Here is a 19,637-nt window from a genome sequence, read left to right as displayed (position 1 = left end):
CCTACATACAGGCAGAAACAGAATTTCTCAATTACCTTCTTGCCCCAAACAAAGGCAGAGCACTGTTAAAATTAGAAGCCTAGAGGACTACACACACACACACACACACACACTTAAACCTAGAGTTCAGGATATGCAGAGACATGCACCACACTAAGCCCTGACTAACAGGTATGAAAAAGACTCCACAAAAAAACCCCTCACTGCAATACTTCACTGTTTCCCAGGATCTCCCAGTTATTAATAAACACTATGTGTGTTTTGTGTGTGTATTTGAGTGGTTCCTAAGACTATATATATATTCTGTGTGTGTGTGTGTGTGTGTGTGGGGGCGCGCAAGTGGGTGTGTTCCATTTTAGAAACACAGAGGATTCATTGTGATATGTCTATGTCCCTGAAGGCGCTGGAATCTGGCACATTGTCTTTATCGGAAACTCAAACTATTCGCAACTCTTGACTTGTTTTGATCCTTTCAGAAGATTCCATTTCCTGCGGTCGTTTGGGGAGCGAGTGCAGAAAAGCCTCTGGAAGGAAAAGCCTCATTATGGCTTCTGTGTGAGTTGGAAGACTTTACTTGAAGGTCAGTGCCAGCCAGGCCGCTGTAGTTTTCCTCCATGTGAGAAATGAAAAAATGACTGTTAGATTATTAAGCACTGGGAGTTCTTTTCATTGGGAGGTGGTGGACGGGCAAATGTAATCATTTCAAACGGATACACCTGCTAATAAAATGTGATCATTGTGATGGTTTGTGCAGTTTTTAATATATTAATTAATCTGGAGTTTTCCTGAGTCTTCATGTGCGCTCCTTTTCGACTTCTTTTAATCCCTGTCCTCGCCCTGCTCGTCGGACAAACTTCAGTTTTCTCCAGAATAAGGAGATGGGCTCTCACATCACCTTAGGTTAAGACTCAACTTGTTTCTTTCTACTGTTTTCTATAGTTTGCTTCTGCGCCCATACAACACACGTGTCTGTTTGTCAGTTAGTAAGGATATATGTGTGATTTTGAATGTGAGGTAATGTCTAAAGGAGCCACTGTGCCTGCTGCCAGAGTGCCACTGCTCCAGAAATACAACAAGTATGACATCAACTGATGCAAATTTCATACACCAAGTGAATCAAGGAACTGGAGCATAGTAAGTTAAACAGTACATGTGTGGAGGGGAAGCCTGAAGCTTCTGTATGTTGCCAGAAGTATGTCACCACATGTCTTGTGCACATATTTTTGTTCAATTTTGGTGCATAGCTTCTATTTTAGTAATATTGAAAGCTAGGCTGTAGACTGTATCGTATCATTTACTGCCAAGATAGTATTTGACATTTTCTTGAAATTTTATCTAGTTTATGGTCGTGGGGGAACTGGTAAATGGTAAATGCACTGGTTCTTATAAAGCATTTCTCTACTTTACCTGAGCACTCAAAGCTCGTTATACAGCTTGCCTCATTCACCCATGGTTTGCTCCACCTCCTGAGCTACAACCACCTCTATCTTCGCTTGAAGATGGGAGCGGCTGTAGCTTAGCAGTGAGTGAGAGATGGGGTACATGCTGGACAGTTTGAGAATCCATTCTAGGCCTAAGAGACAAAAAGTAATGATTCCCAATCACATCCACAATTATTTCCAATTTAAAATCACCAACCAGTCTAACAATGCAGGTCTTTGCACTGTGAAAAGAAGCCAGAGTACCCAGAGAGGACCAATAAAAATGAAAGGCCTCAGTCTGCCAGCAGCTTTGAAGCCTCTGATGCTAACCACTGCACCACCCTGTCACCAAGCTTTGATAAAAACTGTTAATACTCCACAATAGTAATGTAAGTGCACCTCTTATGCTCAATCCCAGCTGCATTTGTTTAGTCTATGACTATACTAGAGTAGCTATGCATGAGACACAGTTGAAAATGATCATAATTACACTTGGTGTAGCTACAGATCTCATTTTCTGTGCGAAACAAGCCATTTTAGCCCACCTACCACGCTTTCTTTTGATTGGTTGCCTCTTGCAAACAGAAGGTTTGAGAATCAGGTGTGTGGGGGTTCTGTGCCAACAGTCGCAATTGTTGCACGTGTATTGTGTCTGCACACACAGACACACATGCTGTCTGTTTGGGGTGAACATGTTCAATGAAGGGGATTTTCTGAGCCAGCTCTCTGACAGATTTCTTCTTCTTTTTTTTGTTTCGCTATGAAAAATGTTCTTTATACATACATGTACACAGATGTATGTATGCAGATGAATGCTGGGTTTGTGTCAGGAAGAAAGAGCAAGAGTGAGAGACAGAAAGAATGAGGGAGAGGTTATTTGTGCATGACAGAGGCTAGGCTGTATCTGTAGCGTGTGACACACAGTGCTCTCTCTACAGCAGCTAGGCCACAGTTTAGGGACCTGTGCCAAGGGACAGAATAGCCTGTCTGTTTCATGCCTCTTACTGAATGCTGATTGACAGCTGGGCTTCTTTGTGTGCGTGTGTGTCTATGTGTCCCACTTATGTTACTCCACGCGTATGTGTGTATCAAACTGACAGGCTGGAAGAAACACGCCACACATCGCAGGAAGGCAAATGTAAGGAAGTTGGGTTTTCCACAGAGAAATGACACCCTTTCATCAAATTGTCAGCTATTCAGCGGTGTATTTATCTACTCATTTTCTTCACAATATCGCACATATGTAACTACACTCATGTACACAAGCCTGTAGTTCACACGCATGTTCACATACCAGTTGGCCTCTAATTTAAATAAACAATTTCTCCCCAGAACACGCTGCACTTTGTTTACTCAGTATCATATTACACAGATGAACACACATGCACACACATGCACAGTCACTCATCCGGATCTAAGTTGCCGCTTCTCTTGAGTGTCACGTTTTGAAGAGCAGAAAGGGACGCTTCACCTCTGACCTCACCGCGGTCCTTCGAGGTTGTGAAGACTGCAGACGCGTAACACGTACATCTGAGATTTCAGAATTCTGAAAGAGGAAGACCAGAGATCGATGAAGCAAGGGTTAGGGTGTGACTGGAGGTCAAACCATCTGCAGAGGAGATAAAGCACAGAGATCAAAAAAATAAAAAATAAAAAAGCTGTTTGCATACAGGAAAAAACTTATAGAGTTAAGGATGTTGCTGAAAAAAAGCAGAAGTTAAAAGTGGTATGATAGGAACCTGTTTACCACATGATTTGTAATGCAGAAGAGTCTGTTAGAGTATTTTGTCCTTTCTCAGGCTGAGTACATACTGTAAGAAAGACTTTCAATCAATAAAAATGATTAAATTCTTATGCACTGGCTGACCCATAACTTGGGTTGTTAAGAACAACTCCAAAAGTGACTTCCATGTTAAAATGTCCGACTTAACAACCTTCAAAACATGTTCACTGCCTCGTACAAAACCAATTTTGGTGTCCCGTCATAACAAGTGTACAATGTGTTATTGTGATATATAATAATTTGCTCACACATTCTCCCTCATTCCCCCATTAGGATGCAAAGTCCACCATGCAAGGCGATGGGATTAAACCAAAAGTCCTGTTGTTAGTGGATACCCACACTACCAGTGGAGCACTGGCCACCAAGTGAAAGCTACAACTTAGCCGTAAATCCAAAACTATATCTTGTGTTCAGGGTGATTCAAACTTCAATCCTTCCACAACATTCCTGTTGCTTCTTTTTACTGCTGTTCTCATGGGTATCATAAAAACTCACTAGCATTCAGTGGACAATTTATCTTGATACAGATCTAGTTGTGTAAGAGGCATTGACTGAAAGTGAGTTTTCCTTTTAAGACAAGTTGGCATAAACAAACTAGGACATCCATTCAGCCATATGAAAGTGTCAAAATAAAAATACTGTATTTAGAGAAGATGCATCACTTTAGATACTAGCTGAGTTTTGTTTTTTGCGCACTCAGTGACGCTGTTTGTGACGAGGCAAAGTGGTTAAAAATGATCAAAAGCAGAATATGAAGAATATATTCGTTTGCTGAGGGCGCTGTGTGGTTTCTGTGTTGTTCCTTAACTCGAGTGGTTGAAAAAGAGATGTGAGCAGAGAAAAGAAGTGAAGCAAGGAGACAGGAACTATAAACAACAGAAACTGGACACATCATCAAGAGTAACTGATAGTCCCCCCCCACCCTCGAGCAGCCCCGCCTGTTCCCTGCAGTGAGCCTCCAGAAATTCACTGGAGGACTAAACAGGAATCCCCCACAGCCCCACGACAGACTGACTGACTCTGCATGGTCTACATCACACATACACACACACTGAATCAGTCGTATTCACATACAGAGACACTCATATACACACATGAATTCACACACAGGCTTACAGACAGTCCAGAAATAGTCCCGTCAGGGGTATTACCATACACGCTATCTCCCCCAAACATCACCTCATCCTATAATATCACTCTGTAGGACTGTATGTCTGTGCCACCTGGAGTCATTTATATTAAAAAAAGTAAATCTTGCTCATATGTTTGCCACTTGGTCATATTCATTTCACATTTTTCACCCTACACTCTTTTTCCTCTGCCTGATCTCACCTATTACTTTCTTTTTTGTTTGCCTTTTCTTCTGTTTTCATTTCTCTTTCACTTTCAGTCAGAAACACATACATTAACATGCAAAACTAATCTGTTGTGTATGCTGTGCTTCCTGAAAGCGTTGTTCATACTCTGTTTTCTGTTGTTTTTTTAAAAATCGGTTTTCATTCTCCCAGCCCTCCCACATTTCACAATGACACTCAGTGATGCATAGATGTCAGATTGACAGAAAGTACAGATGATAGGAAAGGTCAGGAGTTCCTCAGCCTCTAGTTCCTGACATTGCAACACCTCCCACAGCAGCACCAGTGTGCTTTGGTGTGCCTCAGTGTTCAGTGAAGCATGTGCCTCACGTACCGGGGGGGCTTTCTTCCACCCTTTCCCCTCAGTATTTGCATGGGACTTACAACCAGGGTTTTCCCTCAAACAGAGAATACCACATAAAGTGAGACACAAGGGAATAGTATGTATATTACTGTATGTTGTGTGAATAATTGTATGTACGCTGTGCTGTGTTTGAAAATTAGAGCTCGCTCGCAAAGCCAGAAACTGGACAAACAAGTTTAAATTGCTAAAAGGTATGACATAACTGAGAGTCCTCATGGACACTGACGCCTTTCGCGGAAACACCTAGATGAATTTTCTAAGAGCATATTTTCTGGTTTAGGAATCAAACCTTCAGCAGAAAACAGTTTACAGGAAGCTGCCCAACTGAAAACAGCTTATTTTCAGTTGGTTGCTGCTGTGTGCAATAATGTCAGCCTCAATCCCTATAACTGACAATGCAGCGAATATTTTAAAGTGCCCTCAACTCAGTTTGAGATGAGCTATGAGCTAAAATAAAAAAAAAAAGAAGAAGAATAAAAAATACAAGTTTCCTATATGGTCTGTGAACCAGCTAAGCCTCACACATACAGATCTGTCTAGATTTATATATTTTATTAACTTGATTATCTTGTGTCACTTTTGCTCCTTTTGATGTACTGAAGTAAGTCATTTCATGCCTCCAATAAAGGGGTAAAGCGTCTTCATCAGTGACATTCAGATGATTCAGTGGTTTCGAGTAACAGAGGTACTCAAGCATTAAAGAGTTTTTCATAAGGTTGTGTCATGTCAGCAGCAATATTGGCTGCTGTGTTTAGCTGCTATTTGATGGTGCTAACAAGAGGGCAGATGGCATCATCGGCACATGGCCACAGGCTTTGAATTTAAAAGAATAAAAGCATGATTTGCTTTCTTTTCCTGTTTGTCTTAGGGAGTTTAAACCAGTATATGTAAGTTTGCATAATGCTAAGATTGGAAAGAGCAGGAGTGTCTGTTTATCCCAGTTTTTTTTATCTTATTGCTAACCTACAATTGCTAATAAGTAATAACATGCTTCATATTAACCTTTTTGATATTTTCAGCTATCAGGAAGTTATGAATATTCTTATCAAAGTCTCAGCAAGATATTACAAAAGTTTAAATATTTATATTAAAACAAAGATTAAGCCACACAATTAAAGTTATTAAATTAAATATTCAACAAACTACAGTGAGAAGTCCAAAAACATTGATAGCAGTTATCAGAAGGTCATGATGTGAATGGCTGGATTCTGTTTTCCTCTGCTTAATAGGCTTGTCCTGGCCCACATGCTAACAACTGAAAAGAAATGAGTGGCGTTTCCACTTCAGGCTGACGTTCAGTTCTGCACGAGGCTGTGGGCAGATTTGCTTTGTCATGATGGCCGCCCAGGACACACGATCCCCCCCGCAGCACGCACCCTGCTGCTTTCTGTATCAGATTAGGCTTGCCGTCAAGTATGCCATCTATTTCTAGTTCGCCTACCATGACAGCTAGTTATAAACCAGGGTTATGTGATTTGGGCTGCCCGAGCTGAGGAGGTGGTGGAGGATAAGGAAGATAAGTGTGGGGTTTCCTGGGAAGCTCCCAGCCAGACCACCTGCTGCCATCAGTCTATCACCCTCCCACCACTTCCCTCACACTCTGCCATCATACTGTCACTGTACCTGCTTTTACCCCACTTCTGTGTCAGTGTGTTAGAGATGGCTCTTTGTGGCGAGCAGCAGCAGCTCACTGAATAATTCAAAGAGCGGGCACGAACAGAGGGCGAATTAAGTCCCTGTAGAGGAAAAGGCAAAGCGATGAAACAGCAGGAGGACAGGGGGGATTTTAGCCCATTAGAAATGTGGAAGGGAAATTTGATGGGAGGAAGAGGGTAGATGGGGGTGCCACTGTTAAACCAGGGGGGCAGCTGCAGTCAAAAGTGAAAGAAGAAAGGGAGGTGAGAGAGAGGAGAAAGCTCGTGAGCAAATGAATGGGCACATGTCAGGTGACCGTGGGGAGATCCCTGACGAGAGCTGGTCACCTGACTGACTGGAAATGCAGCCTGCTGCTTGAGAGCAATTCCCAGAAGTCAAAACAAGTTGTTAACACAGACTACAGTTTATAACAGCAGTGCTATAAATGATCATGATGATCATGATCATTTTTTTAAATACAAAAATATTTAAATATATAACATCAGAATAAAAAAAAGTGTATTCTTCAATCAACCATGGCAGTAGAAAAAAAGAAGATGATGGCCCACAGATGTCTATCATTGCTTAAGTGCTGACAGTTTCAGTGGTGCTGGAAGAGTGGAGTGTGACGGATCACAGTCTAAACTGGGGTAATTCTCTTTTTATTTCTTCTGCTGCTGCTGGACTTTTGGGCCAGCTGGCTCACACCCACTCAGTCACACTCAAGTGCACAATTTTACACAACAAAACAGCCAGAATGGCATTTACAGTTCAGCATGCTTATCGTTTAGAAAGTCAGGGGGATTTGATCAGTTGCCTTTCTCAGAATAACAGTACTCTAAATCTTAATTATACACTCTCTGAGTGGAAGTTCACTGCCAAACCTAAATATGTTCTTGATAATAAGATACCACATGTCGGTCCGTAAGCTGAGGCCACGGTGGTGAATGACTAACCAGTTAGTGGCTATATGTGGGTGTGATCAAGATTGTTTGATCAATCCAGTTTCTTTCATTTGTAAAATGTTTTGTGGTTGAAGATTGTTTTTCCCTTCTCACTCATGTTTTTCAGTTTTATATTTAAATTAGAAAATCACTATTGAACTGAATTTACAGAGCTGTTTTAGATCTATAAGTTTCTTAATCAATATAATGCTTATTGGAGTTCCATATTCATTAGAGATGAGCAGATGTAATGCAAGCCATGAGAAATTTTAATTAATGGGGAATGAAGCAAGTAGCATTAAAAGTTTCAAAATAAACCCTTATAATGTTTTTTTTCTTTCAACACTTTATCTCAAAGAAGTCTCGATTTCAGCTTCTATAAAAAAATATCAAGTGTCCTGACATAAATGCTTTGAGTGAAAAGTAGTAAAAGGTTTTTTGAAATATAGATTTGATGGATAACTTAAAATGCAGTTGCCTTATCATGCCACACTTCATATGAAGGACAGTGCTGAGAAGTCATTAGTAATAGGGGTCTGAAAGAGGTTTAGAAGATAACTTCTGCTTTTTGGAAAGTAACATGTAACATATTCTGCCCCAAGTGTTGCTCATACCTAATTTACACCACAGTTGATCAGCATTTAAAGCTCTGTGCATTCTGGGTAACTAAATAAACACATTTCAACCATAGCCACATAGTTCGTTGATGGACTTTATGGCCCGTCTCACTGCGTGCAGGCACTGAAAAACGCGCTCGCCATGAAAAGACGTTAAATACTTTCCATGCGCACATACTGGTTTATGTACCCCGGAGGATGCCCTGGCACTAGTTTATACATCCCTGATGGGAATCTGTTTGCTTTAGTTCCGGGTGGTTTGCTGGTCGGTTTGCGTGCCAGTAGCGCCAGAAACAGGACGAGGCTGAATTTCTTTGTTTTTAAAAGGAAGTGCTGTAGCTGGTGTCTCTCATCTCCATCAGATGTCTGTAAAGGAAGGAGAATTGTGAAAAAAATAATCAGCGGTTCCAGGTAAATGTAGGAGAGATAAATATTCTTACAACTTTACTGAAATACACGTAACCAATCTGGTTTCACAGCGCCCACGCCTGTTTCAGAGCATCACTAAGAAACACAGTTCTGTTATGATCTAACGTAGGCCATCATCACGGCAATAATAATAATAATAAACAGCTCTGTTGTGGCAATAAATAATCAGACAGATAACTAGAGAGTTTTTCTGTTTTGCATTTACTTTCCCTTGCCACTGCCTCCACCTTGATTCATCTCTCTCCCTCTCTCTTCCTCTGTAGCATAATTGAAGCGAGTGAGGTTTTGCTCTCCTATGTAACCCAATGCTCGTCCCACAGCACTGAAGTGTCGTTTGGGCAGCAGCTTAAGTACTCTGTGTGCTTTGTGCTGTGCTCTAACCCTTACAGATCAGCAGAAACCCAGATTAGACAGATGAATAATTCACATGATTGCCTTAAATGCAGTTTGTAGTATAAGACGGTATTAAAAACTATTAGACTTCTGATTCTGTTTATTTCACTGTTGTCACTCGTGTATCCTGTCTTGACCAACAAGATGGAGCAGATCAAAGCAAGTGGAACTGCAAAGTATCAATCTTTTGCTCTCTTTCTTCCTTTTAAGGGTGATCTCCTCAGAAGTATGCTTACTTGGAGGCTGAACAACATTTATACACAAGGCTGTGTGACGGGCAGAGGCGGGACCCAAACGCTGGACTGAGAAACACAAGGATTAAAGTAAAAGCTGGTTTAATTAAAGTAAAATGAAACACAAAACAACATGAATAACGAAACTACGAAACTCACACCTTTGCCACACCAGTGCCCACAGACTGCTAGGGAGGACTGTCCCATGAGAGAAATGCAGACAATATGTACACAAAGAGGATAACGAGCGAACAGGCCACAGGTGGAGCACAGCTGACACTAATCTGACTGAAGAGACAGGGGAAGCAGAACTGAACATAATACACAGTAAACAGAAGACTATCAAAATAAAACAGGAAGTAACACACACAATGAGATGCAGGCTAAGACGTGTGCTTCATACAGGAACTAGGTAGAAACAGATGAATAACCAAAGCCAGAAACGCTGGGTCAGAGATCCAGGACCATGAAAGACATTAATCATTTATTGGTAATTAGTTTGAAGTTTTTCAAAAACTGAAAGAAACGGCAGTAAATGCTCAGATATTTAGATCATCCAAACTTCTATCTGATCTATGCAGCATCTCTTCCTCTTCTTCTTCCTCCTTTTTCTTTTGGCTGTTCCTGTCAAGAGACGCTACTGCGAGTCATCCGCCACCATCCCTTCCTCATCTTGCATCTTTTTTATCCTGTCACACCAACAATCCAAACATTCACACTCACTACATCCATAAACTTCTGTGGCCTTACAATCCATCCTTTCCTTCTTTTTGCTGCCTCAGAACACACCTCTGTCATCACCCAGCAGTAGCACAGTTTCCACCAGCACCCTCCTTGTTGACATCATCGGTGGTGTTATCCCAGGCCAATTCAATATGAAAATCTACTTCTTGATGATCTGCATGTTTTATTTGGCAAAGACTTTATGCCAAATGCACTTTGTGACACAACTATACTCATTTATCCTGGCTTGGAACCAGCACTAGGATTGTGGATGGCTTTGACCTGTGCAATATTGTAATGTAAATTAAGATGAAGATGATGCCAACATCAGTTATTGATCAAGAATAAAGTATAATGCAGGTTGTGTTAAGCAAAGATAATGTTACATTTTAGTGCTGATACTCTCCAAACAGATAAGGATGATAAAACAATAATGTTTTTAATCTTTAGCTGTTTCTGCTTTGTGCTGATCTGTATCTGGGTGAGATTAAACTGATGATCTCATACTCTGGGTGATGCAGTGTTACCGCAGGTGAGTCATCAGGCGATGCTGTGGGCCTCTTACTGGAACTAAGATATGTTCAGATGATCTCCTCTGCAGCATTTAGTTGCTGTACGTACTGCTGCATCATCTCCCCGTCCTTCCTCCCTCTGCCTCCACCTCATCACACAGCACATCTCACATTCCTCCTTCATCCTCCACCCGCTACACTGTTATGACTTCATTGTCCTTCACTCTCATCTTCTTTCAGTCCCCACAATCCGTGGGTTGTTCTGTTTCTCTTCTTCTTCTCCAGCCTCATCGCAGTACCTTTTGTCTTCTTTCTAACCTCAAATCAAGGTACGCTAACACATAAAAATTACAATTCAGAAAGAATAAAATTCTGACAAATTAACTTTTGGAAAATTAGCTGTTGCACAATAAAGAATCCAACAAAAAAGAAGAAATACAGGTGTAACCATATTCACAGTTAGAACAGCACAAACACTAAAATCAGAAAAGACCAGTGTTTGTAATTTAATGAGTCATTTTTATATTTTCTTGGACATATTAAACAAACATGGCTTACATGTTAACTGGTGAACTTTAGAGATTATTTTACATTTTGGCATATCCAGATAAACTATTTCCCTATATTTCCAGTCATTATACAATCCTAATTGAACCAGCTGCTGGCAATGCCTTCATATTTACCAAGCAGGGATCACATTTCAGTTAGAAATAATTAGACACAAATGTCAAACTATTCCCACTGCACCAAAAGCCAATAAATAAATCAAAAACTTGTTGTTTTTTCCCCTCAAAGCCTTACTTAAAGCCGACTCCTCTTTCATCAGTTCATTTCTCCTTTCTTTGTCCTTTGCCTCTTTTCATCTGGCTCTATGTCACCATGCCTTCTATTTGCATTTCTACTGCTGCTTGTATTTTATGCCCTCCATCACAGAGCAGTAAACACAAGAGCCGCAGAGACGGCTGGTTTGTTTTTTTAATTAGGTAAATGGGCCTAGGTCTGTGGGACCAGACAGAGAAATCACTCTTTGGACTCCAGATCTGTCATAACGATTTCTTAAATTAATGAGCTTCAACTCAATGTTATTAAAATCTTGCTGTGCAGTGGATTATGCATACAAACCCACTGCTTTATTGCTTTTCTTTCTTAACCTCCTACAAGGTGAATGCTCCAGTTTCCAAGGACCAAAAATTGTTGATGCCAAAAGGGGGAATTCACCCACACAGTGGGTGACCTCAAACCTCAGCCTTATGCCTGATCCTGACAGGCTGCAGTCTCACTCTCCCACACCCACACCTGGCTGAGTTCAGCTGGTGCAGAGGCGGCACTGCCCATCTTTCCAGGGAGGATCCTTTCAGACACAACAACAAACATGCACTCAGACAGAGCGGTATTATCTGTTGTTATTATTGGAGATAATTATGTTGGATAATTATATCTATTAGGTACTCCGTGTCTTTTTAGCCACTCCAATGTCAATATTTTTTCAATTTAAGTCTTGAGTGTTCGGGAGCCTCATGGGAAAATACTGTGAGGTGGTTGTAGAAGGGGCTTGTCAGGACCTAAAAAATGAATGGGTTCTGTGCATTTTGTTTAATTTCTGGAGTAAAGCTCAAATAATAATAAGTTAAATATTTTGTATGCGTGCAGCAATTTTTGAGGCATGTAATGACACGTATGATCAAACAAGACAAAGCCAAATTATAATTTCGTTTTTTAAAAAATCACTTAGAATAAAAAAACTGAAAAAATGTGAAAATAGTTGCTATTAATCAATTCAGTTTACTCCACTAAAGCTATGATATTAATACATTTTATGTCAACCTGTTGGCTTAATAGAAAGTCAAGTCTACCTTTTAACTTATTATGCTCAACATACCTTGTTTCTTGTCGTAGACAAGCATTTCTGACTTTTGAGTGACTGTTTCGCTCACAGAGGGCTTTTGTGTGCTGCAGGTGTTGAGGTATATGAGGCTGTGCTGAGGAGTGTTTTATTCCTATGGGCCCCCTGAGGCCCCAAGGCCTGTTCCAAGAGAAAGACCAGAAGCTGTTTCAACTTCCTCCACTGTTTTTTTGCATGGAACACCACTTCAAACACTGTACGTCAAAGCACGTAGCTGCACACAGAACACATGAATACAGCATGTTTTTATTACACAAACTGCCCACAAAATTAAAGCTGTTTTTTACGTGGGGTTTCTAAAATAAAGACATGACTACGCATTATTTTAGCCTTGAACAACATTTTTTTTTCTTTTCCCCTTCTGTAAAAAGACAGCTTAAAACTGAGCTTTTTGTATGGTTCCGATTTTCTAAAGTGAAAAATTTGCAGTGACGTTTCAATGAAGGAGCGAACTGATATGATTTTGGCAGGTAAAATAATCAAGCAAGTGTTTGCTGATGTTATGCTGCTGAGCTTTCAATAAAAATCTATTTTGAGCTTCTTAAATTGTTAAATATACTTTTTTTTAAGTAGAGTATGTGAATCTGTACTTCTTTTCAGCTCAGCTCAGTTATATACCATGTGTTATTTTTTTTCAGTAGTGGAAGAAATGTTAAGATTGGTTGCCAGTTACACAAAGTTAATATCTTTAAAAATAAATTTAAAAAAAAGCACTGTAAACTACACACACACTGCACACAAGTAATACATATCCAGAATTGTACTTTATTATTTTATTCAGACATGTTGCTAAATACATAAAGACGATTCCTTTAAAATATAACAATCATGTGTTTTGCATTTAAAATCTTCATAGCTACTGCTGTAAAAACTACAGTAAAACTGTAAGGCACTATCATAAAATCAGATATATAACGATATGAACATTTGTTTAATATGGTTTCTTGTTTCCATTTTAGGAAATATTACTGGATGCGATGTCGGATATAAATTGGATATCTGAGTTTTCCTAGACGGCATTTCTTACTTTCAAGATAAAACAACTTTAGAATGCAATTGTTAAAAGATAAAATCCCCACAGAGTAATTTGTGCTAAATATAATATAGAAAATCTGAGTCCAGAGGTAACTGATGATATATGGTGATATACTTTACAGTGTTTAATATTAGACTGTAGCAGTAAACGGAGTCCAGTAAACTGGTACTGTAGAGCAGGAGAGCAGCAAGCTCCCAGAATGGATTTTGTTAGCGTCTCTAAAGCCCCTGGAGCCACAACACTGACCTTTCCTGTTATGGAAATGTACTGCTGGCTGTTCTAGGCCCTCAGCCACACGCTGCCTGTTTGAATGGTCACACAGGCCCCCTTTTGCTGCCTGCCTCTTTCCTGGGGACTGCTTTTGCAGTTTGTGCTGCTCTGTGAGTGCAAGTTCATAGAGCATTGTTCAACATAATGGGCACAACTTGTTCCCTTTTTATGTTATTCTGTCTTTATTTTGGCACCCTTTTACTCTATGGCGTGGCACAATTGAGTGGAATTTTACTTTGAACAACCCAATAAACAAAAGCCTGCTTCTATCTGTGTGTGTGTGTTGGATGCAAACCAGTTGATACGTGACTCAAAATAATTTTTTTAAAAAAAAATCGTGATAGTAGACTGCTTACTGATCATCTTGCAGATCGCTTCAAGGCGCCTGCTTCCTTCCAGCTGTGATTATTGGCTAAACTGGGGCAAATGAAGTGACATGTTTTCCTTTGCAATGAAAACATAGCTGTGCTAATACTTGCATACAGCCGAGAAGCAGCGCCATGCTCTGTTCGCCATTATCTGAACTTTCCATGTGTGATGTGATTACAAAGCAATTTGCTTCTTGACAATCTGACCCAAGAAAAACACCTTCTTTATTAAAACAAAACAAATTACCCAATTTAGCCCAAAAGACACAGAACTGAATGGTTTAGCAGCCTTCAATACATCACATGGGTGGATTATTATAAACAAATGGAGGCTTTAGGAGTAAATCAGAGAACACAGAACATGATCCATATCGTGATGTTGATTGTAGCGGTCCCCTAAAACTGAAGGTCTTAAAGAAACTGAGTTGAACAAAGCTATTTAAGCCAATGTTTCTCAGTGTCAGAATTTTAGTAAAGCATACACAAAATTTCCCACACTGTTTGGCATCTAGGTCCCCCATTTTAAAAAGGTACTTTTTATTTTATCCTGTGTAGCGTAGAATGAACTTCAATTTTCTGCAAAGCTAGCAGAAGCATGCAAAGGTTTTTTATATGATATTGGGGTTGTATGCATCATTTAAAAATGAAACAAATTGCACCCCAGGGAATTAAACAATGTTGGATTACATACAAAACAAGCTACCTTGTAAAATAAATGTTCTTTGATTGATGTGGCTTAAATTAGAGAGATCTGCAGCAGTGTTTCCAACACGTTCTGTATAAATGGGATTTTAATGACAATGCTTTTGGCTAGAGAGCTGTAACCACAAGAAAGCCTCCTCAAGCAACGGGGATTAAACACTGTGATATAAACAATGATCAGCCTTTCTGTGCTTGTAAAAATAGATTTACTAAACATCTTGCCAGCAGGAATTTGTGTTAACTTGGACTTGGACTTATATCCTAGAAATGCCATGCAGCTTAGCTCTGCTTGGGCTTGTGACGTCTATCATTGTGAGACTGGGGGGGGGGTCCCAGCAAGCCCTTACAGAACGTTAATCGTCTTCCCAGGATTGGTGAGACATTAGAGCACAATAGTCTAGATTCGTCAGCTGTAAGCCTAGATTGTTTCTGATTTGTCAGAGAACATAAGCACAGCTTGGTAATTGTGAGGCTTCTGGAATGCCCTTTCAGTTTTGGTTCTATAGCTTTTGGATGTTGCACATACACAATGAGGAGTTTTTAAAGATTTGTTAGACTAGCAAGCCTCAGCTGGAGGTGTGTTTCACTCAGAAATCAGTTTCAGTTCTGAGGTTCAGCAGAAATCGGTGGTACGCTGTGCATTTTTCATAGTTGCAATTTCCAGGACACACTTTTCCCCAGGTGTTTTCAGATGAGTCCTTTGTATGAGAAAACTCTATCAAGCGTGACGGTGGTCTTCTGTAGAAACTCAAGAACTCTCGGGGTTATCTCCCCTTTCCAAAAGGTTTCTCTGTATTGAACAGGGCTCACCCCCCCTCCAACTATTTTATCTCCTAAAGACGGTAAGCTCTGTAAAAGGAAGGAAGAGCAGTGGCTCCAGCCTGACATATATTTCCTGTTCCTCTGTGTTCTGAGATGGACTGTTTTCTCACTTCTATATGCAAAATCATTCTTCTTCTTTTGTATGCTTCAGAGGATATTTGCTTTCAGCTTTTTGGTGAGGTTTTTCTTCCGCTCGCTCTCTATTCCCCTAAACATAGATGTCCAGTTGGTCTTTGTGTCCGACTGTGTTGCTTGTTTTTTTTTCCGTGAGTAGGATGCAAGACGATGATGACCAAAAGCAAGAGCTTAGACACGTGAAAACAAAACTAAAAATACAATTCTGAGCCAATATTTTTATACAAGTAGTTCCAAATGTTTTCTCATTCCGCTGTGCTTCATAGTAAAGTCTAGACAGATTTTACTGTTGAAATAATGATTAGGGGTGGTTGCAAAAGCATCAGTCATGAAAACAGTTTCACTGGGTTTTTTAAATTTTTAACTGGATTATCACAGTTGCCACATTTACCTTGATTGTGTTACATTTTTTTTCAGTTTTCTTAACTAAACTTCAGGCTTAGCTTAACGAGAAACCAGAAAGTACACTCAACACTACTTCAATATCCCCCCACTAACAACATAACCTCTGAATATAATTAAACCGTGCTGGAGTAGAGCCACTCCACGTCCAAGTCACCAAGTGTCGGTTCAGATTCGCCGGTCACATCCTTCGGCTACCGGACCCGAGACCCACCCGCGTCGCGGTCCTGTGGAACCTGAGAAATGGAAAGAGACAGCGAGGAAGAACCAAAATAACGTGGAGGAGTACGTTCCTCAAAGATTTGTCATGGGATGAAGCAGTAACCGCCGCGATGGACTGAGTTCGATGGCGTTCTCTTGTCGCCCAATGCGCCGATCGGCGCGGGAGGACCTAAGTCTAAGTAAGTAATGGAATAAACCAGTAATTTATTAGAAAACGATTTAATTTTTAGCAAGCTTTTTTTTTCTATACACAACAAAGTGCTTGCTTACTTTTCCTGTCATGATTTTAAGTGACCTTTGTGCTTCACACAGCCTGAAATTAGGCCCTACAGCTATGCTACTACTTAGTGGTGCTCACAAGGTATAACTAAAGCTATGGTTCTAATGGCATTAGCTTTGCATGTAATTGTTTAAAGACAAAACTATTGGCTAAATTCAACTTAAAGCTGATTCTGGTCCCAAAAAACATCACAAGAGTGATTTATGACCTTAAATAACTTTAATGTTTCAGTCTTGTGAGGCAAAAGTTAGCATGCAGCTAGCAGGACAAAAATTAAGACAATCATTTCTTTTTTATTTAACAGCCTACAGCAGCGTGGTTGTAAAGCTAAGACAAACTTTTGTCTCGCTGCTGTTAAATGCCAGAGTCAGCTGAATATAGCACACATCTGCTGCCAGCGGTCACGTCTTAATGTCCGTTAAGAATATCAGACGCATTGATGTTTGACACAATTTATTTATGAGTTGAATTTAGCAACGGCTCAGTATTATTTGAAAAATGACCCGTTGCGTTCTCTGGCAACAAGATACCCAGCTGACTTGGCTATACAAGGATTTTAAGCAAATGATACTTTGTTTTTCCAGTATTTATTACGACCACAGTGACAACTCCAGGCCAACGGTAAGCAGGAATCTGTCTTTCGAGGAGTTGGCCTACTTACACCAAGAACACAAAAGTCTAAATCTGTTCTTTCAGCACTTCTCGGCATCACAGCAAGACATCACATGCCTGTTTAACGACCGTGTGCACGTGCATGAGTTTGCGAGTGTCAGCACGGATGAGTTTGTGTACAAGAGAGTGTTAGTGATTTTCTGTGAGCAGCATGGTTGGCTGAAAAGAGAGATGAAGCAGATGCTATTTCTCAGTTAGGATAAACTCTGGACTGTGCCATGAGGCAGCAGGGACTAAGTGTGCATGTGTGTGTGCATGTGTAGTGTCAGACTAATTACAAATGTATTAGCTGTGCCCTTATACAGGAAAGATGGGAGTGGGATATAGTGTTCTCACACTGAAATGCTATATTAAACAAACACCATGCAGTGGGTGGTGAAGCAGTATGTGTGTGGAGAAATGGTGTCTATCTCTGTGTGAGGCCTTTACTGGCTTCACAAGCTGGAACACCACAGTCCTCTTGGTGTAAAAATAGACTTTTACGTAGTTTTACTTTCTACTTGCTCTGTATAGACAGCCAAAAATATTCAGGCTCAATTATCGTTAAGGAGAACTGTTCTTCTTAAATGTAATGTTTGCATGAAAATGGACATGAGGATATAATTGCGAATATTATTACTGCAGGACGGTAAAACATTTAACAGTAATCACATTCCTCAGATAAGGTTACAAAGATTAACACAAAAATATAATACAAAGGCTGGAAGTTCGTTGCCCATTGGGTTTTTGAACAGTTTAGTGATGTGTGTCATGAACTGTGTCCCCCATCAGAGTATTTATAGCCTAAAGCCTCAGTCACATAGGCCTAATGATTGGTCAGTGACCTCCTGACAACCTTCCCAACCAGTTGGGGTGTGGTTGCCTGGAGTTTCTGGTTGTTGCTGAATGAAAATGGTCACAGAGAGGTTGCTGCACCAAAATCCTTGAGACATTGTTGGTGACTAGCAGAATGCTAAGGTCGCCCATGGTGTGAATTTACTTGCGAGTACTCATTAGCTAACCACCAAATCTTGAAAAAGTGCAAAGCATCCCAGAAATTCAGTATATTTGCCTTCAAAGGAAAACATGTGCCTTACCACTGACACCAACACACTTCCAAATGTGGAATTTTTACTATGAAGGCAAATAGTTTCCAGTTTTTGTCCCAATGTTCACAGTTTCAGTATTGCTCCTAGTAGTTTTTGAGCTATGGGCAACCACAGCATCCTGCTGTTGTCCTAAGGAATCGCAACCTACGTAAAGGGGTCTGTAGGAGTTGGTTTCACAGTAACTTCCAGCAACCTTTGTATAGACAAACACTGCATTTCGTACACTACAACCATAATTTCCTGTGAGTTGGTTATGTTCTGTGACGACAGACTGCCTCCAACAAAGAAGGCTGCATACAGAAAGGTAGGTAATGCCCTTAAATTCATTGAAAGACTACGACAAGAAACATATATCACAATATCAAAATCTAGATTTTTAAAATGATTTTTTTTCTTCATATTCACTCATAGTTTGATGTGTCTCAGTGTTTAAGGTGTTTTGCCTTCCCCTTTCCCCTCTTTTCCCTTGTTCCTTCTTCCTTCTCTCAGTTCTCATCTTTCCTCTTGTTTCCCTTAAGGTCACAGCTGAGCATGTGTGTGGCTCACTCCGTCAGCTCCAAGCAGCTGGCCCAGATTGACCCCAGCGGTATGATCCAGCACCAACACACACACACTCGCACACACACACATACACTCAGTAAACAAGAAAGCATACACAGAGTTGTCTGCATAAAACACACATGCACACACACACAAGCAGTTTATTATGTCTGTGCCACGTTGTGTTGTGTGAATCAGGCTCTATGCATCTGATAAACTTTCACTCCTCTTTTATGAAAATGAAGAACACATGGACACTAAATTACTGGGTAGAACAGTCTACTTAAAAGAAGCTAGAAATATATAATTAAACATACTTGCATCATCCTGTCATTTTAAAATCCCAATAATGTGTTTTTAGAAGCTATTTAAGAAGCTCGTGGAGAAGACTGGACTGCTAGACTTTCACATCCTAGGTCAAGTGGCTGAACAAGACGTTAAACTGTCTTTCACTGTGTAGCAACCCCCACCCGTGCACATTAATTAATTCATTAAGAGTCTTTAGCTCCACTCTTTCTGCTACAAATTGAGTGATTTTTGAAAAAGTCAAAAATGAGCATGCAGCTATTAGAGTAGTAAACATATGATTCATATCTCTATACAAGAAGCTGTTCGCAAATGTCAACCTTTGCATGCATGCACATGGCTTTATAGTGGAAACTTTTGATGATATATGATGCTGATGTGCACCAAAATGTGCATTGTATAGATCACACAATATATACATCTATCTATCTATCTATCTATCTATCTATCTATCTATCTATCTATCTATCTATCTATCTATA

The 19,637-nt window shown here is 40.2% G+C and overlaps 1 long non-coding RNA gene across 1 annotated transcript; it reads left to right on the top strand.

Annotated features, from left to right (window-relative positions):
• Positions 1-392: 392 nt before the first annotated feature.
• Positions 393-15,612, top strand: LOC146362000 (uncharacterized). Its single transcript, XR_014799490.1, has 3 exons — positions 393-580; positions 9,152-9,264; positions 11,571-15,612. It is a non-coding gene; the product is annotated as an uncharacterized LOC146362000 (long non-coding RNA).
• Positions 15,613-19,637: the final 4,025 nt, after the last annotated feature.

This window comes from Perissodus microlepis, chromosome 23, assembly GCF_051167445.1.
Source record: "Perissodus microlepis isolate ML-2025 ecotype Zambia chromosome 23, ASM5116744v1, whole genome shotgun sequence".
Classification (NCBI taxonomy): domain Eukaryota; kingdom Metazoa; phylum Chordata; class Actinopteri; order Cichliformes; family Cichlidae; genus Perissodus; species Perissodus microlepis.
Note: the sequence above shows the minus strand (reverse complement) of the source record. Positions and strands in the feature narration are given on the sequence as shown.